The following is a 27,339-nucleotide window of genomic DNA, read 5'->3' as shown; positions in this document are numbered from 1 at the left end:
GGTCAATCCCATACGGCATGGGAATAACGGTTTTTCATGCGCTGCCATTGCTTTAAGGAATTAGTTTTCAATTTTATTCTACAGTCTAATTGGAAATCGAGCCATTAGTTTCGGAACGAAACGTACAGCAGGGTGGTTATAATTAAACTGTCGCTACCTGAGGTGATCCCCATGACAAACGAGTGTTCATAGGACACTGAAACTTTCTGGAAACATTTGTAAGGACGTACGGAAGGGTAATGACGAATAAATCATTGAAAGAAGCACATTTTAATTTCCACATTAGAAGGTTGTTGTTGTGGTCTTCAGTCCTGAGGCTGGCTTGATGCAGCTCGCCATGCTACTCCATCCTGCGCAAGCTTCTTCATCTCCCAGTACCTACTGCAGCCTACATCCTTCTGAATATGTTTAGTATATTCATCTCTTGGCCTCCCTCTACGATTTTTACCCTCCACGCCGCCCTCCAATACTAAATTGGTGATCCCTTGATGCTCAGAACATGTCCTACCAACCGATCCCTTCATCTAGTCAAGTTGTGCCACAAGCTCCTCTTCTCCCCAATTCCATTCAATACCTCCTCATTAGTTATGTGATCTACCCATCTAATCTCCAGCATTCTTCTGTAGCATCACATTTCGAAAGCTTCTATTCTCTTCTTGTCCAAACTAGTTATCGTCCCTGTTTCACTTCCATACATGGCTACACTCCATACAAATACTTTCTGAAACGACTTCCTGACACTTAAATCTATACTCGATGTTAACAAATTTTTCTTCTTCAGGAACGCTTTCCTTGCCATTGCCAGTCTACATTTTATATCCTCTCTACTTCGACCATCATCACTTATTTTGCTCCCCAAATAGCAAAACTCATTTACTACTTTAAGTGTCTCATTTCCTAATCTAATTCCCTCAGCATCACCCGATTTAATTTGACTACATTCCATTATCCTCGTTTTGCTTTTGTTGATGTTCATCTTATATCCTCCTTTCAAGACACTGTCCATTCCGTTCAACTGCTCTTCCAAGTCCTTTGCTGTCTCTGACAGAATTACAATGTCATCGGCGCACCTCAAAGTTTTTACTTCTTCTCCATGAATTTTAATACCTACTCCGAACTTTTCTTTTGTTTCCTTTACTGCTTGCTCAATATACAGATTGAATAACATCGAGGAGAGGCTACAACCCTGTCTCACTCCCTTCCCAACCACTGATTCCCCTTCATGTCCCCCGACTCTTATAACTGCCATCTGCTTTCTGTACAAATTGTAAATAGCCTTTCGCTCCCTGTATTTTACCCTTGCCACCTTCAGAATTTGAAAGAGAGTATTCCAATCAACATTGTCAAAAGCTTTCTCTAAGTCTACAAATGGTAGAAACGTAGGTTTGCCTTTCCTTAATCTTTCTTCTAAGTTAAGTCGTAACATTTATTAAATGTGAGCGATGTTTACAGACATTGCTCAATGTAACGATCATTTGCATCCACTTCAGCGTGGAACTCCACTAGAGACTGCTCCACTGCAGCCCGTGCACCATGAAATGCTCAGCTGTCGTGACGCAGCCAGTGAGATGGTTGAAGGTCGCACATTGCGTGCAGCATTCTCAGCCGTGGTAACAATAACTTCTTCAAAAATTTGTGGCGCAATTTGTCGTCAGCCTCTCCCGGAGAGCAATTCCCACATCGCCAATTAATTTGAACTCACAAATCTCGTTCTTCAACCCCGGAGTGGAGAGAAGAGTCCTCCTTATTCCTGCCGGCCGGAGTGGCCGTGCGGTTCTAGGCGCTATAGTCTGGAACCGAGCGACCGCTACGGTCGCAGGTTCGAATCCTGCCTCGGGCATGGATGTGTGTGATGTCCTTAGGTTAGTTAGGTTTAATTAGTTCTAAGTTCTAGGCGACTGATGACCTCAGAAGTTAAGTCGCATAGTGCTCAGAGCCATTTGAACCTCCTTATTCCTTTAGTGCTTTGATACTCGCGGAGAGCAGCGGTACTGTTGATGCTGTTTTGATGAAACACATGTACGAGTAAAGCTCTGCTTACCTTTCCAGACCCATGCTGATCGTCTGCAGCTGTAATGCACACTGATGCTTGTGTTTCAACAGTACGTCGTCGTAGCAGTAACGGCGGTTAACGTCGTGACACTAACACTACTGATAACGCAAAACCTGCAGTGCACAGTCTGAACATCCAACCTAAAAAGTTGGGTAGGGCTGACTTTGCATACAGAAAAGCCAAAACAACATTCGTTGAAATTAGAACAAGGGTTGTAACATCATGAGTCCAGTGGGATTTCCACTGTGAAATGCAGAGGGAAGAGCGAATGGGGGCAAAGACTACACTGAAGTCCTCTATGTGGGGGAAGACTTATCTGACGACGGGATAGAAGAAGAAACAGGAGACGGTATAGAAGAGGCAGGGAATACAGTATTAGAATCAGAATTTAAAAGAGCTTTCGAGAACTTAAGATCGAATAAGGGAGAAGGGATAGACACCATTCCATCAGAATTTCTGATTTTCTGGCGGGGGGGGGGGGGGGGGGGGGGGAGAGGAGTGGCAACAGAACGACTATTCACGTTGGCGCGTTTCATTGTCCCAGGAAGGGGAAACTTTATTGACACATTCCTGGGGTCAGATACATCACATGATCACTCTGACAGAACCACAAGCACATAGACACAGGCAACAGAGCATGCACAATGTCGGCTCTAGTACAGTGTATATCCACCTTTCGCAGCAATGCAGGCTGCTATTCTCCCATGGAGACGATCGTAGAGATGCTGGATGTAGTCCTGTGGAACGGCTTGCCATGCCATTTCCACCTGGCACCTCAGTTAGACCAGCGTTCGTGCTGGACGTGCAGACCGCGTGAGACGACGCTTCATCCAGTCCCAAACATGCTCAATGGGGGACAGATCCAGAGATCTTGCTGGCCAGGGTAGTTGACTTACACCTTCTAGAGCACGTTGGGTGGCACGGGATACATGCGGACGTGCATTGTCCTGTTAGAACAGCACGTTCCCTTGCCGGTCTAGGAATGGTAGAAGGATGGGTTCGATGACGGTTTGGATGTACCGTGCACTATTCAGTGTCCCCTCGACGATCACCAGTGGTGTACGGCCAGTGTAGGAGATCGCTCCCCACACCATGATGCCGGGTGTTGGCCCTGTGTGCCTCGGTCGTATGCAGTCCGGATTGTGGCGCTCACCTGCACGGCGCCAAACACGCATACGACCATCATTGGCACCAAGGCAGAAGCGACTCTCATCGCTGAAGACGACACGTCTCCATTCGTCCCTCCATTCACGCCTGTCGCGACACCACTGGAGGCGGGCTGCACGATGTTGGGGCGTGAGCGGAAGACGGCCTAACGGTGTGCGGGACCGTAGCCCAGCTTCATGGAGACGGTTGCGAATGGTCCTCGCCGATACCCCAGGAGCAACAGTGTCCCTAATTTGCTGGGAAGTGGCGGTGCGGTCCCCTACGGCACTGCGTAGGATCCTACGGTCTTGGCGTGCATCCGTGCGTCGCTGCGGTCCGGTCCCAGGTCGACGGGCACGTGCACCTTCCGCCGACCACTGGCGACAACATCGATGTACTGTGGAGACCTCACGCCCCACGTGTTGAGCAATTCGGCGGTACGTCCACCCGGCCTCCCGCATGCCCACTATACGCCCTCGCTCAAAGTCCGTCAACTGCACATACGGTTCACGTCCACGCTGTCGCGGCATGCTACCAGTGTTAAAGACTGCGATGGAGCTCCGTATGCCACGGCAAACTGGCTGACACTGACGGCGGCGGTGCACAAATGCTGCGCAGCTAGCGCCATTCGACGGCCAACACCGCGGTTCCTGGTGTGTCCGCTGTGCCGTGCAAGTGATCATTGCTTGTACAGCCCTCTCGCAGTGTCCGGAGCAAGTATGGTGGATCTGACACACCGGTGTCAATGTGTTCTTTTTTCCATTTCCAGGAGTGTACTATCCGACGTTCGTAAAAAAATCATCCACACAATTCCGAAGACTGCAAGAGCCCACTAGTGCCAGAGATATCGCACAATCAGCTTAACAACTCATGCATCCAATATACAGAACACAGGAAAATTGATGATCTGTTAGATGACGATCAGTTTAGCTTTAGGAAAGGTAAAGGCACCAGAGAGGCAGGTCTGTCGTTCCGGTTGACAATGAAAGCAAGGCTAAGAAAAATCAAGACACGCTCATAGGATTTGGTCGACCTGGAAAATCCGTTCGACAATATCATATGGTGCAAGACGTCCGAAATTTTGAGACAAACAGGGGTAAGTTATAGGTAAAGACGGGCAATATACGATATGTACAAAAGCTAAGAGGGAACAATACGAGTGGAATATCAAAAATAAAGCGCTCGGATGAAAAAGGAGTGTAAGACAGGAATTCAGTCTTTCGCCCCTACTGTTCAATCCGTACATCGTAGAAGCAATGCCCGCATCTCGTGGTCGTGCGGTAGCGTTCTCGCTTCCCACGCCCGGGTTCCCGGGTTCGATTCCCGGCGGGGTCAGGGATTTTCTCTGCCTCGTGATGGCTGGGTGTTGTGTGCTGTCCTTAGGTTAGTTAGGTTTAAGTAGTTCTAAGTTCTAGGGGACTGATGACCATAGCTGTTAAGTCCCATAGTGCTCAGAGCCATTTGAACCATTTTGTAGAAGCAATGACGTAAATAAAAGAAAGATTCAAGAGTGGAATTAAAATTTAAGGTGAAAGGATGTCAATGATAAGATTCGCTGACGAGTTAGCTGTCTTCACTGAAAGTGAAAAAGAATTAAAGGATCTGCCGAATGGAATGACAGTCTAACGAGTATTGTATATGCATTGAGAGTGACAAAAGTAATAAGAAATAGTAGAAGTGAAAACAACGAGAAACTTAATATCAGGATTGGTGGTCATGAAAGAGATAATTAAGGAATTCTGCTACCTAGGAAGCAAAGTAACCCATGACGGAAGGAGTAAGGAGGACATCAAAAGCAGTCTAACACTGGCAAGAAGGGCATTCCTGGCCACGAGAAGTCTACTAGTATCAGACATAGGTCTTGATTTTCGGAAAACATTTCTGAGAATGTCCGATTGGAGCACAACCATGTTGTTGTTGTTGTTGTTGTTATTGTGGTCTTCAGTCCTGAGACTGGTTTGATGCAGCCCTCTATGCTACTCTATCCTGTGCAAGCTGCTTCATCTCCCAGTACCTACTGCAAGCTACATCCTTCTGAATCTTCTTAGTGTATTCATCTCTTGGTCTCCCTCTACGATTTTTACCCTCCACGCTGCCCTCCAAAACTCCTCCCCAATTCTGTTCAATACCTCCGCATTAGTTATGTGATCTACCCATCTAATCTTCAGCACTCTTCTGTAACACCACATTTCGAAAGTTTTTATTCTCTTCTTGTCCAAACTATTTATCGTCCATGTTTCACTTCCATACATGGCTACACTCCATACAAATACTTTCAGAAACGACTTCCTGACACTTAAATCTATACTCGATGTTAACAAATTTTTCTTCTTCAGAAACGCTTTCCTTACCATTGCCAGTCTACATTTTATATCCTCCCCCTTCGACCATCATCAGTAGCAAAACTCCTTTACTAATTTATGTGCCTCATTTCCTAATCTAATTCTCTCAGCATCAACCGACTTAATTCGACTACATTCCATTTTCCCTAGTTTTGCTTTTGTTGATGTTCATCTTATATCCTCCTTTCAAGACACTGTCCACTCCGTTCATCTGCTCTTCCAAGTCCTTTGCTGTCTCTGACAGAATTACAATCTCATCGGCAAACCTCAAAGTTTTTGTTTCTTCTCCGTGGATTTTAATACCTACTCCGTTCTTTTGTTTCCTTTACTGCTTGCTCAATATAGAGATTGAATAGCATCGGGGAGAGGCTACAACCCTGTGTCACTCCCTTCCCAACCACTGCTTCCCCTTCATGTCCCCCGACTCTTATAACTGCCATCTGGTTTCTGTACAAATTGTAAATAGCCGCCGAGCGGTTCTAGGCGATACAGTCTGGAACCCCGCGACCGCTACGGTCGCAGGTTCGAATTCTGCCTCGGGCATGGATGTGTGTGATGTCCTTAGGTTAGTTAGGTTTAAGTAGTTCTAAGTTCTAGGGGACTGATGACCTCAGCAGTTAAGTCCCATAGTGCTCAGAGCCATTTGAACCATTTTTGTAAATAGCCTATGTATATAAATAGCCTGTGTGTGGGAGTGAAACATGGACTGTTGGAAAAGCGGAAAAGAAGAGGATCGAAGCACCTGAGATGTGGTGCTACAGAAGAATGTTGGACTGATAAGGTAAGGAATGAGGATGTTCTCCGGAAAATCGTCGAGGAAAGGAATATATGGGAATCAGTGACAAGAAGAAGGGACAGGATGATAGGACATCTGTTACGACATCAGGGAGTAACTTCTACAGTACTAGAGGGAGCTATAGAAGGTAAAACTGTAGAGGAAAAAAATGTTCAAATGTGTGTGAAATCTTATGGGATTTAACTGCCAAGGTCATCAGTCCCTAAGCTTACACACTACTTAACCTAAATTATCCTAAGGACAAACACACGCGCCCATGCCCGAGGGAGGACTCAAACCTCCGCCGGGACCAGCCGCATTGTCCATGACCGCAGCGCCTAAGACCGCTCGGCTAATCCCGCGCGTCTGTAGAGGAAAACAGAGATTGGAATACATCCAGCAAATAACTGACGTCGTAGGTTGCAAGTGCTACTCTGAGATGAAGAGGTTGGCATGGGAGAGTATTCGTGGCTGGGCGTGTCAGAAGACTGATGAGTTCAAAAAACAGGTAAATAATTTTCCGTCTTCACTAGCTCAAGTAGCGAAAGTTAGTTATAACTATACCACGGACTTTTAGGTCTTAAAAAGTGTGTTTTAGGCACCTAAAATAGGCTCCTTCAGTAGTTCATTTAGGCTATATAAAACCTGAAATAGGCTCTAATAAAAATGATGCAGAGAAAATAAAAATAAATTAAAATACACAGTGTTGACAGTATGAACATCATATTAGTACACAGTTACAGAGCACAGCAATCTACAACATTAATGTTGAACATAATTCCAAATATTTTTGAGTTCCTGCAAGATAAAGATCTCCGTAAAAAAGATGTGGCAATGGTTTAATTAATACATTCGTAGTTTCACGTATTCTGACCATAGTTGGCTTCACAATAAATAACCAAAATATTTTCTAGGTTTTCTAGTGAAAAACTGTGGCGCTTGTCAGTCAGAATAAATTTATACGCTGAAAAAGAACGTTCTACATCAACAGATGTGAAAACGGCGTACTTCATTTTCGGCACATGTTGGACAGGAATGCTGCATAAACCAGTGCTGGATTTTCCACTAAGTATGTCGGCAGCTGCACACAACTCCTTGAGGCCAGTGTTCTTCTGCAAAACCGTTTGCATTTTTGCCCGTACTTTTTCCCCTACTCCACCTGGCGCATCATTAATTTTCATTTTGACTTCTTCAAACAAAGAAATATTGCCACAGATAGGTCTCCCTGAGCCTTCTAATTGTGAAATTATTCTTGCCATAAATGTGTAGTGGGCCCTAATGTAAGATAAGTCCCGTTTAGAGAAGAATCTTTGAGTAACTCCATTGCTGCAGTTACGGATGCAGCATCCTCCCGTATATTTTCAACCACCTTCTGGACAGCTGAGAGATGCGTACTATAGTATTCTGCTGCTATCAGCCACGTGCCCCAGCGGGTGACAACAGGCTCTGGCGGCAATGGGACATCTGGAAGCTGTTCTTTGAATGCATGTATTCTTTATGGTGCCTTAACAAAAATTTTCTTCGCCATAGATATTATTTTATTTACTTTATGAAATTGTAGCCTTGCTTGCTCTGCTATGCGCTTGATCCCATGCACTACACAAGTTACGTGCAGCATCAATGGGTATAATATTTTTAATAGTTGAAACGCTGCTATAATATATGCTGCAGCATCAGTGACGGCCAGAAGCACCTTATTCTCATCCACTCCGTTTTGATATAGCACCTTAAGCTATTGTTTGTTGGTTAGTTTTTGCAAGCTGTTTTGAGTAAATCAAATGAGCCCTGGATGGAGCATCTGGATCTAGCTTGCCAATAATCAGGTTTGCAATGTAACGGCCAAGACTGTCAGTAGTTTCATCCACAGAAATCCATATACAAGGTTCTCCAACATCTTCTCGGATTCTGTGCAATGCAGCATTGTAAGCTGAATCCACATAATTCTTACGTAAAGTTGACTCTGCAGGAATAGACTGATGGCAGTACTTCTCAAGAAAACCTCTGAAAATAGGGTTTTATAGTTTCCGAAAGGGGATGTTTGCTGCCACAAGTGCATGACACAAATCACTGCAGAACTTGCTTTTTTCGGAGGATTCACCAGATTTATTGGTTAAAAGGGTTTGCTTCAATTTTGACTTTCGTTCAATATTAGCTTTATGTGCGATTCCATCTGCATGCTGAGTTAAGTGAGATTTCTTAACACTTGAAACCTAATACGAGACAAAAGGGAAATGTAGTTTAGAATCGCATATAAAGAGTATTTCGTATTACTAATGGATAGCGATAAAAAAGAATCCTACGTGACAGGAAAATAGGAAGTCTAAGAAAAACATCAACTAACCTCCTTGTTGCATGCTTGGCAGAAAAGAACTTTCCCATCTATTGTATAATGCGGTAAATCTTGCAGCCACTGCCTTATATGAGTAGACTTTGAACTAGCTGTTTTCAGCATGGCGTAATATTCTCACACAGAAACTAGAATTTATTTTGCACTTAGAACGTCAGTAACACTTAAGACGTCGGTCGCTACACAACGTACTGATTTGTTTTCGCTGGGAAAAAGTGAACGATGACCTGTTTTTTTGTTTTTTTTTTTCCTTTTACTGTGGTGCATGGGTGCGGTAGGTGAAGTACAGTACTCGTTGCTGGACATATGGCGCCTGACAGATGGCCGCCCCATCTGAACAAGCGAATGGAATCTACCGGTGCTTCAGATGAAAACATCTCACTACTGGCAAATTATTTTTCGAACCGAAAAATTCACATATAATACGTTTCACGAAACAGAGTAGTTTGATAGGACTGCGTGTAGACAGCAGCGAGAAAATGCGCGAAGGGCAGTAATTTAGCTATAGAGGGCGTCTACGATTAACATTGTGATTTTTTAATCCGTGCTCAGCTTAAGGCCTATGAAACCGTTTCTTTGCGAAAATACACAGCTGGCCAGAATCCTCGAACGAAATATTTTCAAATATAACATTTTGTACTCCCACGTTCGATTCTAATGTTTAACTCAAATCTTTGACCGGTTCCCATTCTCTCACCGAAGTTAAGCACTGTCGCGCTCGGCGCGTACTTGTATGGATGACCATTCAACCGTGCCGAGTGCTGTTGGTAGTAAGCCAAGCAAAGGAATTGTAAACAGTCTCTAACGACCTTCGCCTTCGACGAGACGTAAAGCCCTAAGTTTAATTCCTTTTTCTAATCTTTGAAAACACAAGAACTCATTGTCAGATTAACGAAATAGGTACTTTTTAGGATTTTGATGCCGAAATAGGCAAAATTAGGCGTCAACGTCGAAATACGCAATTTTAGGTCCTATAGAACTAACGGTATTCAGTTTAGCTAGTCATGAAACGCATAAGTACCAACTTATATGCAAATTGGAGCTTGGGAAAGAAAAATAGGTTTTAACCTAAAGATCCGTGATCTATTTTTTACATATGAATAATAAAACACCTATAAAGAGTATTTGGTATTAACAGGGATAGCGATATAAAAAAATAAAAAAAGACCGAACTGTTAGGCAAACACGAAGCATGAGTGCATATCAACTAGCCACCTTGCTGCACGCTGGGCAGAAAATATTTTTTTCCATCTGTCGTATAGTGTGGAAAAACTTGGAGCCACTGTCTTATAAGATGAAATAGGCACTTTTTAGGATATTAAAGCCGAAATAGGCAAAAATAGGCACTAACGTCGAAATAGGCTTCTTCAGGTCCTATAGAATTAACGCTATTAAGTGTAAATAGTCATGAAACGCGTAAGTACAAATTTTTATGCAAGTAGGAACTCAGGAACAAAATAGGTTTTTACCTAAAATCCGCGGTCTAGTTATAACCATCCTGTATATGAAGACTGTAGACAGCCAGGATGCGGTGGGCGAGTTAGACTCCTACCAGGCTGCGGCCCCACTTGCCGTCGCAGAGAAGCGCCCGGCTGTCCCACTTGGCGCGGCTCCTGCACCTCTCACCGCGGCATCCCCACTCCGTCACTGGCCGCCAGCCGCATCACCACGGCTGCAACCTTTCGCTGATCTCGCCGTCTCTCACGTAGAGGACTCCCCGTTCGCCATTCACAGCGGCAAGTTCTCCGCTGAGCGTCAAACAGCCAGCTGGCATTATCGCGCTGCGTCGCCCCTTCACAGTGTTACGCAGCAGTTAAAGTGCGTGCAGGAAAAGGTCGAGGACTCCGATCATGTTGTGCCGAAAGTGTTAGGTCCGTACTTCTGTCGGTACGATTCACGACATTCTATTGCAGGAACCTATAATTTGATCCTGTTAAGGTGCAACGAAAAACTGCATGACCTCATCTATTACTAAAGGCCTAAAATGGTAACGAAGTTTCAGTTCCAGGTTGTCAATCTAACAGCTTCCAAGAGCAACAAAAACTGATTTTCAGCATCTCACGTAATCATTGATAGGCAGGTTCGTGCTGACATGTATGGTCCATAGATCCATGAGGTTGTCTCCATAACAATACACGTCCATCTGCTCGATACAATTTGAAACGAAACTCGTCCGACAAGGCGAGGCATAAACCTTTGTGTTTTGAAGTCATAAATGGTACACGGGTGGGCCTTCCGATCTGAAAGCTCAAATGGATGATGTTTTGTTCAATGGTTTGCAAGCTGACACTTATTGATGGCCCAGTACTGAAATCTGCAGCATTGGGCGGAAGGGTTGCACTTCTGTCACGTTGAACGATTCTCTTCAGTCGTCGTTGGTCCGTTCTTGCAGGATCGCAGCGATGTCGGAGATTTGATGTTTTACCGGATTCCTGATATTCACGGTACACTTGTGAAATGGTCGTACGGGAAAATCCTCACTCCATCGCAACCTCGGAGATTCTGTGTCCCATGGCTTGCGCGCCTACACCAGTCTTGATAACCTGTCATTGTAACAGCACTAACCGATCAAGCAACTGCGCCAGACACATGTCTTATATAGGCGTTGCCAACCGCATCGCCGTATTCTGCCTGTTTACATATCTCTGTATTTGAATACGCATGCCTATATCAGTTTCTTTGGCGCTTCAGTGTACATTATATGAAGGCTGACTTCCCTAATTATCAAGCACCTTCATTTTTTCCAGTGCTCACAATCAAAAGATAGCCGATTAATGTGCCGAAATCGATCATTTTAATAAATGAGATATTCTACAATCTTCACTACTTTTATAACTGAATTTCAGTCATAAATGTTTTGCAGGCTTAACATCAAATATTAACACATCATTTCACTTGTAAAGTAGTATAACGCTTGATGCAGTCTCACACATGGGAATTAGTAGTGGAAAAATGCGGTTTCTACCTCAATGAGCCTACTGTTCTCCTAATCTCCAAGGTGGAAGATCAGTGGCCTCCTTATATCCAAGGTTAAGGGTCAATGTCCTCCCCAAGCCCCTCTCTGTTCTGTGGCAGTTGTGGGACTTGAACCCCAAGCCCCTCTCTGTTCTGTGGCAGTTGTGGGACTTGAAATGGTGGAAAATTTTTAAAAAAATTGTTGCATTTTCAAATACGACTGCCTGGTGGCTGAGACCCCCCCCCACCCTTTGGCAATTGTGAGCTTTAAAAATGAAGACCTATCACGTTTATTAATGATATGTCATGGTACTGTTGTAATTTACAGCTGCCACCTTTATTTATTACACAGTTATAATGATTTACTCCTCCCCAAAAGAGGATTTTCCCACAATACCAGTCCAAAAACGCCCCAACAGTCCCTTGGTCTTACTAACCATAAACCAGATTCTTCCGCACTCGTGTTCTGTATTTTATTCTATCTGCACTCCTGCTGTAAAACGCACCAGACATGTGGCTCAATATTTTGTGCCATGTCATTTTTTGACTTGCAGCAGAGTATTGTGGTAAATGACATTTCTGCTAGTGCTCCAATATATGGTCGCCTTCTTCCATTACTGTCTACAATCTTCTGGCTTTTCACCTAGTATTGCAAAATACCCACTTTCCAAAGTGTGTCATCCAAAGACACTCCTAAATATGAGAGTTTAAATGTTTAACAGTTACCACAGTGCATTATTTAAACAAATTACACATGTATTCCTTGTTGACAGCCTACTGTGGTCTTGGAAGTTAATATCATTTAGATTTGCACTGACCTGGTCTACACACTATGACACACTATCAGGTTGCCTAAGATGAGTTTGTTACCACGACATTACTCAAGACAGTGGGAAAATTTCTTACAGCCATGTCACATTCTGCAGGCCACAAACACAACACATAGCTAAATTACACTCATTTTACCATTACCACCACTATGATAGGAATAGAGGAGTTAAGCGTTTTATTTACAACAACCAAAAAAAGGTATTTTCCATGACCCACGCTGTAAGTATGTGCGAACTCTGCACAGCCGGCCCGGGCCGCCACAGTTGAAGCAGTTAGAGCCCAGCCATTGCTAGTGTGGCAGCCAGCAGCCACTCAGTGCCGCCTGCCTCGATTTGACCTGAGATGGTTCAAATGGCTCTGAGCACTATGCGACTTAACTTCTGAGGTCATCAGTCGCCTAGACCTTAGAACTAATTAAACCTAACTAACCTAAGGTCATCACACACATCCATGCCCGAGGCAGGATTCGAACCTGCGACCATAGCGGTCGCTCGGCTCCAGACTGTAGCGCCTAGAACCGCTCGGCCACGCCGGCTGGCTAAGAATCATAAAAAAGAGTTGTATACATGGAAGAAGCCTGGAGATACTGGAAGGTCTCAGATAGATTATATAATGGTAGGACAGAGATTTAGGAACCAGGTTTTAAACTGTAAGACATTTCCAGGGGCAGATGGTGACTCTGACCACAATCTATTGGTTATGAACTGTAGTTTAAAACTGAAGAAACTGCAGAAAGGTGGGAATTTGAGAAGATGGGACCTGGATAAATTGAAAGAACCAGAGGTTGTAGAGAGCTTCAGGGAGAGCATTAGGGAACGATTGACAAGAATGGGGGAAAGAAATACAGAGGAAGAAGAATGGGTAGCTTTGAGGGATAAAGTAGTGAAGGCAACAGAGGATCAAGTAGGTAAAAAGACGAGGGCTAGTAGAAATCCTTGGGTAACAAAAGAAATATTGACCTGAGATGAAGTGTAAAATCTATCACACTGGAACAGCGATCTCTGCGTATATGTGGACCGAATCGTGCACTTTGTACTTCGAGGACTGTATCATTTAGCAATATTACACAAAGCAGTGAGATATGTAAACATTCAGCGCATTGTTCATTTTTACCACATGCTGTTGGAAAGCGGAATGACTCTGATATTGGATTTAGAAATTTATTTGATACGGTTCTGTCTAAGTCTGTTCTATAGATTGTCTCAATTTCTTAAGATCTGTAGCATAACATTATTTGCAGGAATAGTAGCTGTTTGTTGTTGTTGTGGTCTTCAGTCCTGAGACTGGTTTGAAGCAGCTCTCCATGCTACTCTATCCTGTGCAAGCTTCTTCATCTCCCAGCACCTCCTGCAACCTACATCCTTCTGAATCTGCTTAGTGTATTCATCTCTTGGTCTCCCTCTACAATTAGTACCATCCACGCTGCCCTCCAATGCTAAATTTGTGATCCCTTGATGCCTCAAAACATGTACTACCAACCGATCCCTTCTTCTAGTCAAGTTGTGCCACAAACTTCTCTTCTCCCCAATCCTATTCAATACCTCCTCATTAGTTACGTGATCTACCCACCTTATCTTCAGCATTCTTCTGTAGCACCACATTTCGAAAGCTCCTATTCTCTTCTTGTCCAAACTAGTTATCGTCCATGTTTCACTTCCATACATGGCTACACTCCATACAAATACTTTCAGAAATGACTTCCTGACACTTAAATCTATACTCGACGTTAACAAATTTCTCTTCTTCAGGAACGATTTCCTTGCCATTGCCAGTCTACATTTTATATCCTCTCTACTTCGACCATCATCAGTTATTTTACTCCCTAAATAGCAAAACTCCTTTACTACTTTAAGTGTCTCATTTCCTAATCTAATTCCCTCAGCATCACCCGATTTAATTTGACTACATTCCATTATCCTCGTTTTGCATTTGTTGATGTTCATCTTATATCCTCCTTTCAAGACATTATCCATTCCGTTCAACTGCTCTTCCAAGTCCTTTGCTGTCTCTGACAGAATTACAATGTCATCGGCGAACCTCAAAGTTTTTACTTCTTCTCCATGAATTTTAATACCTACTCCAAATTTTTCTTTTGTTTCCTTTACTGCTTGCTCAATATACAGATTGAACAACATCGGGGAGAGGCTACAACCCTGTCTCACTCCTTTCCCAACCACTGCTTCCCTTTCATGCCCCTCGACTCTTATAACTGCCATCTGGTTTCTGTACAAATTGTAAATAGCCTTTCGCTCCCTGTATTTTACCCTTGCCACCTTTAGAATGTGAAAGAGAGTATTCCAGTCAACATTGTCAAAAGCTTTCTCTAAGTCTACAAATGCTAGAACGTAGGTTTGCCTTTTCTTATTCTTTCTTCTAAGATAAATCGTAAGGTTAGTATTGCCTCACGTGTTCCAACATTTCTACGGAATCCAAACTGATCTTCCCCGAGGTCCGCTTCTACCAGTTTTTCCATTCGTCTGTAAAGAATTCGCGTTAGTATTTTGCAGCCATAACTTATTAAACTGATAGTTTGGTAATTTTCACATCTGTCAACACCTGCTTTCTTTGGGATTGGAATTATTATATTCTTCTTGAAGTCTGAGGGTATTTCGCCTGTCTCATACATCTTGCTCACCAGATCGTAGAGTTTTATCAGGACTGGCTCTCCCAAGGCCATCAGTAATTCTAATGGAATGATATCTACTCCCGGGGCCTTGTTTCGACTCAGGTCTTTCAGTGCTCTGTCAAACTCTTCACGCAGTATCTTATCTCCCATTTCGTCTTCATCTACATCCTCTTCCATTGCCATAATATTGTCCTCAAGTACATCGCCCTTGAATAAACCCTCTATATACTCCTTCCACCTTTCTGCCTTCCCTTCTTTGCTTAGAACTGGGTTGCCATCTGAGCTCTTGATATTCATACAAGTGGTTCTCTTCTCTCCAAAGGTCTCTTTAATTTTCCTGTAGGCAGTATCTATCTTACCCCTAGTGAGACAAGCCACTACATCCTTACATTTGTCCTCTAGCCATCCCTGCTTAGCCATTTTGCACTTCCTGTCAATCTCATTTTTGAGACGTTTGTATTCCTTTTTGCCTGCTTCATTTAATGCATTTTTATGTTTTCTCCTTTCATCAATTAAATTCAATATTTCTTCTGTTACCAAAGGATTTCTACTAGTCTTCATCTTTTTACCTACTTGATCCTGTGCTACCTTCAGGACTTCATCCCTCAAAGCTACCCATTCTTCTTCCACTGTATTTCATTCCCCCATTCCTGTCAATTGTTCCCTTATTCTCTCCCTGAAACTCTCTACAACCTCTGGTTCTTTCAGTTTATCCAGGTCCCATCTCCTTAAATTCCCACCTTTTTGCAGTTTCTTCAGTTTCAACCTGCAGTTCATCACCAATAGATTGTGGTCAAAGTCCACATCTGCCCCTGGAAATGTCTTACAATTTAAAACCTGGTTCCTAAATGTCTGTCTTACCATTATATAATCTATCTGATACCTTTTAGTATCTCCAGGCTTCTTCCAGGTATACAACCTTCTTTTATGATTCTTGAACCAATTGTTAGCTATGATTAAGTTGTGCTCTGTACAAAATTCTGTCATGCGGCTTCCTCTTTCATTTCTTCCCCCCAATCCATATTCACCTACTACGTTTCCTTCTCTCCCTTTTCCTACACTCGAATTCCAGTCACCCATGACTATTAAATTTTTGTCTCCCTTCACTACCTGAATAATTTCTTTTATCTCGTCATACATTTCATCTATTTCTTCATCATCTGCAGAGCTAGTTGGCATATAAACTTGTACTACTGTAGTAGGCATGGCCTTTGTGTCTATCTTGGTCACAATAATGCGTTCACTATGCTGTTTGTAGTAGCTAACTCGCACTCCTATTTTTTTTTATTCATTATTAGACCTACTCCTGCATTACCCCTATTTGATTTTGTATTTATAACCCTGTATTCACCTGACCAGAAGTCTTGTTCCTCCTGCCACCGAACTTCACTAATTCCCACTATATCTAACTTTAACCTATCCATTTCCCTTTTTAAATTTTCTAACCTACCTGCCCGATTATGGGCTCTGACATTCCACGCTCCGATCCGTAGAACGCCAGTTTTCTTTCTCCTGATTACGACATCCTCTTGAGTAGTCCCCGCCCGGAGATCCGAATGGGGGACTATTTTACCTCCGGAATATTTTACCCAAGAGGACGCCATCATCATTTAATCATACAGTAAAGCTGCATGTCCTCGGGAAAAATTACGGCTGTAGTTTTTCCCCTTGCTTTCAGCCGTTCGCAGTACCAGCACGCCAAGGCCTTTTGGTTAATGTTACAAGGCCAGATGAGTCAATCATCCAGACTGTTGCCCCTGCAACTACTGAAAAGGCTGCTGCCCCTCTTCAGGAACCACATGTTTGTCTGGCCTCTCAACAGATACCCCAGATACCCCTCCGTTGTGGTTGCACCTACGGTACGGCCATCTGTATCGCTGAGGCACGCAAGCCTCCCCACCGACGGCAAGGTCCATGGTTCATGGAGGGGAGTAGCTGTTTATGATGCTTTTTTCTTTAAGACCAGTGGGATAACAGTTTTTGTGTGAACAGTAGCAGTTTCCACTGCTTTTTTTCTTAACCTGTATGAAATAACAAGGTGCACATTTAGATACAATGTATCAACTCTCTTTGAGCAGAGCCAAAAGGGTGTCTCATTATATTGTTAACAGAAAATCTATTCAAAGTACCCTCTACCATGAAAAAATTACGGATATGGAAGGTCTGACGAAGATAAGGCAACGGCATTTGAAAATCAAGGAGACGAAATTTCTTGTATATCTCGAAGACAATAAACAGTTTTCTAATAGCGAGAGTATAGGGGAAGGCCAATTAATACTTCTGCAGAGCAATGATCAATTAACCCTAACTGCGGCACCGTTAATTAATCATTGCTTAGTACAGTACAAAAGTATCTTGCCGCAACATGGGAAAACATACATTGTTCATTTTCTCTCAAGTGATATTCAAAAGTGAAATGACTTTGAAATCAGATTTCGACTAGAGTATCCTATACTTACTCCTAAATGGGCACTGCACATACGCGTAGAGATAGTTATTTTAGATCCACTTTAGGTCAGTTACTTCTACGTATTTTACGGTAGCTGCTGTTGGCCTTGACAATCGATTGGTCGCAGATTTTAACTACCATAGTGTTGTCACAATATGGCTCTGTAACAGGCATAAGCACGTTTAAATTCTTCTTGCTAATGAAGCATACAATTTTCGGTGTAATTTATTCTGCCAATAACAGTAATGAGAGTGTCAAAATTCTATAGTAAAAACCGCAAAACTTAGTGTTCGTCAGTCGGACTTGCCTTCCTCACCTGAAGGATGTTTGGCACATTAGCAGAAACCGTATTGACCGTTTCCACTACTACAAAAGGGTGATCAGTTGTAGCTGTTAAGCCCTTTCATATATTTTAAAGATCCAAGATAGGTTAGCTTATAGTCACGTGACAATGTCTCCAATTCCTGTCGGTCTTCAAAATCTGATTTTTCTTGTATTCTACTAGTAATCTATTTTGTTGCACTTATGCGTTGTGAGACGCAATGGTGTACTGTTTCCACATCGCAAAGCCCTTGCTAGCAGATGATGTGGAATTATAGCCACTTAAAGCTTTCTCCATGTGATGGTAAGGTAGACTATACCGAAAATCGGTGGCTGCCCTACGCTATGTGGTAGAGAGTACTTCCATTATTTAACTTCTATCATACTTGTCTTTTAAGACAAGCAACTCACCTTCGAGATAGGAACGCTTTTGCAGCATCCATCGGGAGTGATTACCGACACAGGCTACAAACCTGCAGAAACACCTGACACTTCTGCACTGCATGCGAGGCGAAATGCATGCAGCCCGCCAATGATCTGATGGCAGTACGCCTCTCAATGTTCCTTCTCGTAATTTTTGACATTTGTGGCCCACGGTGCTAACGAGTTTGCACACCCGTTAACTACATCTATCATTGTATGCATAATGTCGCCTACTACCACAGTAGTGGCAATACGTGGTGTGTCTACAAAGTTCGGTGAATGGTGTCATATCTGAATGGCAACTTGGCGCATGTGTGAGTGCATGTGCAAGAGTCTTCAGAGACTTGAGGTGAATCAAATGGTTCAAATGGCTCTGAGCACTATGGGACTTTTAACATCTGAGGTGATCAGTCCTCTAGAACCTAGAACTATTTAAACCTAACTAACCGAAGGACATCACACACGTCCATGCCCGAGGCAGGATTCGAACCTGCGACCGTAGCGGTCGCGCGATTCCAGACTGAAGCGCCTAGAACCGCTCGGCCACACCGGCCGGCTGAGGTGAATCGATACACGGCGTGCACTGCATGTGACTGGCTGTGTAAACAGTCAGCGACCAGTTGAACGTAGTCCGTATGAGAAGAAGTGTCACAGCGCAATGGAGCAACATGTAAACATCAAGTTCTGCTACAAACTGGAGAAGACTGGAACGGAAACACATGAAATGTCGGTGTAGGTATACGGGAGGAAAGCCGCGAGCAGAAAATGTGTTTACGAATAGCTTAAACGCTTCCGTGAAGGGATCAACTGAGGATGAGCCACGTTCAGGTCGGCCATCGACAAGCAGAACCCCAGAAAAGATCGAGAAAGTGCGACAAATGCTGGCACAAGATCGGCGACGGACTCTCAGATTGATTACAGAGGAATTGGGCATTAGCAAGGACACGGTGCACACAATCGCCCGCGATGATTTGGGGAAACGGAAGATCTGTTCCCGACTTGTGCCGCACAAGCCCACAGACGAGCAGAATGCAATAGGATGTGTGACCAGGATCCATTGCTTCTGCACACTATCGTCATGGGAAATGAGTCCTGATGCTACCAGTTCAATCCGGAATCAAAACGGCAATCCATGTCATTCATCGTCTTTCCCGCGACCAAAAAAAAAAGCCGACTGCAAAAATCCAAGGTCAAAACACTGTTGATTACCTTCTTCGACAACAATGGCATCATCCACAAGGAATTTGTTTCTGCATGTCAAACCACTAATGCTGTCTCGTACCAGTCCGTTTTGAACCGATTGCTACAGCGTATCCGGCGGGTTCGACCAGAGTTGTACAGGACTGAAAAATGGACGCTACTCCTTGACAATAATCCTGCACGCTGCGCGATCCGTGTGCGCCAATTCCAGGTGCAGAAGGTACTAACTGTTCTTGAACACCCTCAGTACTCCCCTGATCTGGCTCCTATGGACTTCTTTCTGTTTCCCCGCTTGAAGGCGGCCATGAAAGGTGAACATTGTGCGGACGTGACAGCCGTTCTGCGACCGATTCCACAGGAGGCCTTTGCTGATAGCTTCCAGAAGCTTAACGAACGTTGTGAAAAATGTGTAATAGCGGGTGGCGACTATTTTGAAGGTCAGTAAAGAACATTCGTTTGTACCTTTTGTTTTGTTTGTTGTCTGACAACATTCACCGAACTTTTTAGACACATCACTTATGTGAACCAAATGTCTTTTTCTACTGCTATAGAACAATTTATAACAGTGGAGCTACGTATGTGTTTTATGCTCGAAATTTTTAATAGGGACTGGTTTAAACCTTTCTGACACATTGCTTCTTTTTTCTTAAGACCTATGGAATAACGTAATTTGTCAGAACCAATGCCAATTCGGTAATATTTATATTGGAAGGTATTATGTCGAACAATGATCTGAAGTGAGTCCTGGGATTGTATTTTTTCATATAAAATTAGTTATAGATCTTTATTCGAAATCGAAACTCGTCCACATTAAACAGACTTACACTTGTTTACAGTAACATCACCGCTTTCCTGGTACTCTTCTATTTGTACTTAGAAGTTTTTGTTTGATATCAGGTAGTCGCATATCTCCAGTTTGTTAAAAAAATTCCAGGAAATTCTCGCATTGTACGAGGGTGAGTCAAATGAAAACCTTAAATTTGTAATAACATCGAAATTTCGCGCCGTTATCCTGTAAGTAGGTTAAACGTGCTACAAACAGCGTGCAGAATGGCCTGTAGGTGGCAGGGTAGTGCAGATGCACACATACCGTCGCAGTCTCAGTATGAAGATGGCCGCCCCACTTGCGACTTGCACCAGGGAAGAACAGCGTTCTGTTATTCCGCTTTTGCGCAGTGAAGGTGTGAAACCTATTGAAATTCATCGACGAATGAAGGTTCAGTACGGTGATGCATGTTTGTCACAGCAGCACGTCTACGAATGGAGTAGGAAGTTCGCAATTGGTGTGAATTCAGTGGAAGATGCTCCTCGTCCAGGTCAGGCACAACGAGTTGTGACTCCACAGAACATTGCAGCAGTTGAAGCCATAGTGAAGGAAAACCGCCGAGTGACACTGAATGACATTGCAGCATGTTTACAGATTAGTCATGGGTCAGCACACCATATTGTGCATGATGTGCTCCAGTTTCACAAAGTGTCTGCAAGATGGGTGCCACGGCATCTGACTCCTGAAATGAGAGAACGACGTGTTGATGCTTCGGCGCTTTGAACGAGAAGGTGCTGGCTTCCTTGCAAGAATCGTTACTGGGGACTAAACCTTGGTTCACTTTCACCAACCAGAAAAGAAGAGAGCGAGCAAGGAATAACGCCATTCCTCATCACCAAAACCAAAGAAGTTTCGAACAGAGCCATCAGCAGGGAAGGTTATGCTGACTCTCTTTTCGGGCGAAAAAGGCGTCATTTTGGAGCATTACATGCCTAGAGGGACCACTGTCACCAGTGCATCAGACACAGATCTCCTAAAAAATCATCTGCGGCCTGCAATCAAACCAAAGCGACGTGGATTGCTGTCAGCAGGGGTCCTTTTGCAATACGACAATGCAAGACCCCACACCGCCCGTACAACACTCACAGACCTGCATTTTGAGTGTCTTCCTCATACACCGTACTCACCAGAGTTTGCCCCAAGTGGTTTCCATATGTTTGGACCATTCAAAGACGCAGTGGGAGGAAAAAAGTTCCGTTCTGATGAAGAGGTACGCCACACAGAGCATGAGTGGTTGCGAAGACTACAAAAGAATTTTTTTCTAAAGGAATTTATGCACTTTGTAAGCGCTGGAGGACTTGCATTGAGCGTGGGGGAGATTATGTTGAAAAGTGATACAGCGTTGTACCACTTCTGCATAATAAATAATATTTTAAAAAATATTTAAGGTTTTCATTTGACCCTCGTACCTGCTTGTTGTCTGGTTGTAGGTGTTGCAGTAGTCCAGACTGCTGAACCATTTTCATAAGCGCCACTTCTACTTTATTACGATATAGCCATAGGATTTTCTTTTATATTTCCTCAAAACAGTTTCCAATGCGCCTCCTGCTCCTGTGGTATTGCTCCTGTGTAGGAGAAAAGCTAGTTTTGTTATGTCACCACGTCCCTAGGCTGTATCCTTTATTAGCCCTTTCAGTCCTGAATTTTCTCTGGAGGAAGGGTGATTGTTAATGATTTTAGATGCAATATTTGTACAAAAATATGTACCCATCTTCAAAACATACTTTGTACATTTCGCTTCATTTTATGGGCAAAAATACCTAATTACGAAATATTCTCTATTGTATAAGTGATCATTCAATAATTACTATGCAATATAACAATAACAATATTCAATTGTACAGTGGAATACAGCGAACCGACTGCGTCCATGTATTCCGTTGGTCACGAGCTGATGCGCACTGCTACACTAACTTGCTGATATTTTCATAGTGAAGCCCAGCAGTTGGCAGCGCTTGTGCATGATGAAAAGGTTGAGCATTCACAAATGTGCACCTCAGGTTTCCACTGGGAAAAAAATACTTCTGTTGCAGCTGAGACACAATAAAAGTTAATGTACACAATTGTAGCCAGAGGGTTTGAAAGGATTAAAGGACATGTATCGTGCGTCATAACTCTTGCACATTTACTGATTACACACAGTTTCTGCTGACAACATGATGTTTTTGTTGTCGTCTTCTATCCAGAGACCAGTCTGACAGAGCACTCCATACTAGTCCATCACATGCAAGTCTTTTCATAAGGGAATTACAGGCAAAGCGTGTGCACATTGCAGACGGACGCTGGTGGCCGGCTGCGGAATGTCATGATACAGTGTCGGCCGCAGACTACACAGAAATGAAGACAGTGGGTTTCAGGAAAACGAGCTTCTCAATCAAAAGGCGACGCTCACGTTACAAATGAATTAAGAAAATGAAACTAAACGCTTAAAAAAGTCCACTCTGTCTACAGGACACAAGTGGCCCGTCGGGACCATCCGACCGCCGTGTCATCCTTAGAGGAGGATGAGGATAGGAGGGGCGTGGGGTTAGCACACCGCTCTCCCGATCGTTATGATGGTATTCTTGACCGAAGCCTCTACCATTCGGTCGAGTAGCTCCTCAATTGGCATCACGAGGCTGAGTTCACCCCGAAAAATGGCAACAGCGCATAGAGGCCTGGATGGTCACCCATCCAAGTGTCGACCACGCCCGACAGCGCTTAACTTCGGTGATCTCACGGGCACCGGTGTATCCACTGCGGCAAGGCCGTTGCCAAACTAAACGCTTAACAAGAATAAAAAGGAAAATTTGTGTAATTATATATGCAGCAATTGTAAACCATAGATCTTGAGGGCATGCAGCTTTACTGTATGGTTAAATGATGATGGCGTCCTCTTGGGCAAAATATTCCGGAGGTAAAATAGTCCCCCATTCGGATCTCCGGGCGGGTACTACTACGAGGACGTCGTTATCAGGAGACAGAAAACTGGCGTTCTACGGATCGGAGCGTGGAATGTCAGGTCCCTTAATCGGGCAGGTAGGTTAGAAAATTTAAAAAGGGATATGGATAGGTTAAAGTTAGATATAGTGGGTATTAGTGAAGTTCGATGCCAGGAGGAACAAGACTTCTGGTCAGGTGACTACAGGGTTATAAATACAAAGTCAAATAGTAGTAATGCAGGAGTCGGTTTAATAATGAATAGAAAAATAGGAGTGCGGGTAATCTACTACAAACAGCATAGTGAACGCATTATTGTGGCCAAGATAGACACGAAGCCCACGCCTACTACAGTATTACAACTTTATATGCCAACTAGCTCTGCAGATGATGCAGAAATTGAAGAAATGTATGATGAAATAAAAGAAATTATTCAAACAGTGAAGGGAGACGAAAATTTAATAGTTATGGGTGACTGGAATTCGGTAGTACGAAAAGGGAGAGAAGGAAACGTAGTAGGTGAATATGGATTGGGGCTAAGAAATGGAAGAGGAAGCTGCCTGACAGAATTTTGCACAGAGCACAACTTAATCATAGCTAACAATTGGTTCAAGAATCATAAAAGAAAGTTGTATACATGGAAGAAGCCTGGAGATACTGACAGGTTTCAGATAGATTATGTAATGGTAAGACATGGATTTAGGAACCAGGTTTTAAATTGTAAGACATTTCCAGGGGCAGATGTGGACTCTGACCACAATCTATTGGTTATGAACGGTACATTAAAACTGAAGAATCTGCAAAAAGGTGGGAGTTTAAGGAGATGGGACCTGGATAAACTAAAACAGAGGTTGTACGGAGTTTCAGGGAGAGCATAAGGGAACAATTAACAGGAACGGGGGAAAGAAATACAGAGGAAGAGGAATGGGTAGCTTTGAGAGATGAAGTAGTGAAGGCAGCAGAGGATATAGGAGGCAAAAAGACGAGGGCTAGTAGAAACCCTTGGGTAACAGAAGAAATATTGAATTTAATTGATGAAAGGAGAAAATATAAAAATGCAGTAAATAAAGCGGGCAAAAAGGAATACAAACGTCTCAAAAATGAGATCGACAGGAAGTGCAAAATAGCTAAGCAGGCATTGCTAGAGGACAAATGTAAGGATGTAGAGGCTTATCTCACTAGGGGTAAGAAAGATACTGCCTACAGGAAAATTAAAGAGACCTTTGGAGAGAAGAGAACCACTTGTATGAATATCAAGAGCTCAGATGGAAACCCAGTGCTAAACAAAGAAGGGAAAGCAGAAAGGTGGAAGGAGTATATAGAGGGTCTATACAAGGGCGATGTACTTTAAGACAATATTATGGAAATGGAAGAGGATGTAGATGAAGATGAAATGGGAGATAAGATACTGCGTGAAGAGTTTGACAGAGCACTGAAAGACCTGAGTCGAAACAAGGCCCCGGGAGTAGACAACATTCCATTAGAACTACTGACAGACTTGGGAGAGCCAGTCATGACAAAACCCTACCATCTAGTGAGCAAGATGTATGAGACAGGCGAAATACCCTCAAACTTCAGGAAGAATATAATAATTCCAATCCCAAAGAAAGCAGGTGTTGACAGATGTGAAAATTACCGAACTATCAGTTTAATAAGTCACAGCTGCAAAATACTAACGCGAATTCTTTACAGACGAATGGAAAAACTGGTAGAAGCGGACCTCGGGGAAGATCAGTTTGGATTCCGTAGAAATATTGGAACACGTGAGGCAATACTGACTCTACAACTTATCTTAGAAGCTAGATTAAGGAAAGGCAAACCTACATTTCTAGCATTTGTAGACTTAGAGAAAGCTTTTGACAATGTTGATTGGAATACTCTCTTTCAAATTCTGAAGGTGGCAGGGATAAACTACAGGGAGCGAAAGGCTATTTAAAATTTGTACAGAAACCAGATGGCAGTTATAAGAGTCGAGGGGCATGAAAGGGAAGCAGTAAATGTGAAACTATGTTTATTTTGCTTTTTGTGATGCATTTGTTATTTATAATTGCCCTTTTATGTTTGCTGTAACAGATCTGAATGTAGCTAACGTCAAAGCTGGTAATCATAATAAATTACATGCGCTATCATTGACTGAAAATAATTGTAATAAAATCTCTTCAAAAAGGCTTCATTCTGTCATTACCGCAAAGTGCAGGAGTGTGCTTCATGGTACGGCAAAGAGGTGCTTTCTCGGCGGGAATGCGCGTTTACTCTGGCTCGGCAAACACTTGCTGTGCCCGCCGTGCACTCCCAACTGGGTCAGGGAGCATCACGCTTGTTGTGGCAGCCAATTAGCAGCGGCTCTAGGGAGACCTGACAACACCTGCTGGCTGGTTTAGTGCTCAGCACGTGTGTGCTGATATTGGCTTCACGATTGTGCAAAAACTCATCACTCATGTTTCCTCCTTCCCAAAACTGACTGACAACAGCTTCTGAGTTTTCATTATCTAACGCAAATAATCCATTATACTTCGACCACGCTAAATCTTCATTAACAGCATCATTCAACAGTTTGTTAGCTGATCTATAAGTTTTGAGAGGGATGGGCACCAAGAGAACTCCAAGTCTGAAAAATTTCCCATACTCAGTGCCGAGTATCAGAGACACTGCAGGAATCCAAGATTACCATCCTGGCCAAGGCTGGTGCAGTTGAGTTGTGTTGCCTTCCTCCGACCTGTTGTAACATCATAGACATGGTACGGAAATCGACTGAATATAGATCTCACCACTCAATCTATTCATACTAAATTTTAGCAGATAATGTTAGTTTTTGTCATATCCTAAAGTGTTATTACGACGAGTAAACGAAGTGATTTTAGATTGCTACCTAATATTTTTACATAACATTAATCGTATTCCATAGCTCTTTGTCATGTGGAAATAAGTCAAAGTTATATATTTAATACGATTAAAACGCAACCAGAGAAATGTCTTAGCGTTATCAAAGACTATTTTATAATAATGCTAATTATAAATTAGCCTAAAGGATGAAGAGTTACTGGTAAGGCACTCTTCAGTATAGTAGAAGGAATTGTATAACAGGAAGTCCTTTGATCAGTTGTAAACATCACAAAATTACCTACATGAGGTTACTGAGTACACGTGTACTCATGTATCTGTCTTGGGTTCCCCCCAAAAAATATTCCATAGCTCAATAGCGAATGGAAATTTTCAGAATAAACTAGTTTCTTCATTTTTATATACATCACATCAGTAGTAATCATAAAAAACAAATATATTTGAACCAATCCGTTCTATTAATTCGAGGCAGTGGATTCTCCAATTACAGTTGTGGCACATCTAGTCGCAAAAATTCGACATCCTTCCAGTTCTTGTTTTCATTATTTGACAAAGTTATTTTTACACCTAGTGGAGTGCTACAAGAATTAGCGAATCTTATAAATTGAGTCTTGTCAAAAGTATGCCTTTACTGCTGTTTACCTAGGAAGCAGCTCAGTTCAACATACTGAGTGGTCGCATTGCAGGTTTTGGTCAACAACAGAGCTTCTAAAAACGAATCCAACTTAGTGTTGAAATATAACTTTTTCAGATCGATTTGTTCTTTTATCCGTTCACGTATTCTGTTTTTTTGTGATAGCGTATGTCTGAAGACGGGAATTCATGGCGGGCCGCATCAAACCAGTCAGAAGACTGATGACAAAAGAAGTCTGAAAATAGAAGTTTGTTTCCCCAAAAGCGTCAGTTTTGACGTAATCAGTTTTTATAGCCTTGAATATTATAAGTTTGGTTGACCAAAGAAATTACAACAGCGAACTTCCTTCAGTCGAGCAATGGATAAAGATAAAAAAAAACAGTAAAAATTAGTAATTTACGAAACAGATATAACCTGTAAATCCATTCATTATTATGAAAGCGTTCGTAAAACGTAAAGACGTACCCGAATAAATAAATGGTAAATTACCGGACGCAACACCATATTCTGCGAAATTATGATCTGTATTTGTGCAAAATAACTTTTGTAGGTACAGACAGAATATCTCTGATGAACCAATGGAGAAGAAGAAAAAATTGATGTTCGTGATGGAGCCTAAATTCAATCTATACGTTGCATTATACATATAAA

Source organism: Schistocerca nitens, chromosome 1, assembly GCF_023898315.1.
Source record: "Schistocerca nitens isolate TAMUIC-IGC-003100 chromosome 1, iqSchNite1.1, whole genome shotgun sequence".
Classification (NCBI taxonomy): domain Eukaryota; kingdom Metazoa; phylum Arthropoda; class Insecta; order Orthoptera; family Acrididae; genus Schistocerca; species Schistocerca nitens.
The sequence above is the reverse complement of the archived record's forward strand: the minus strand, read 5'-3'. Positions refer to the sequence as shown.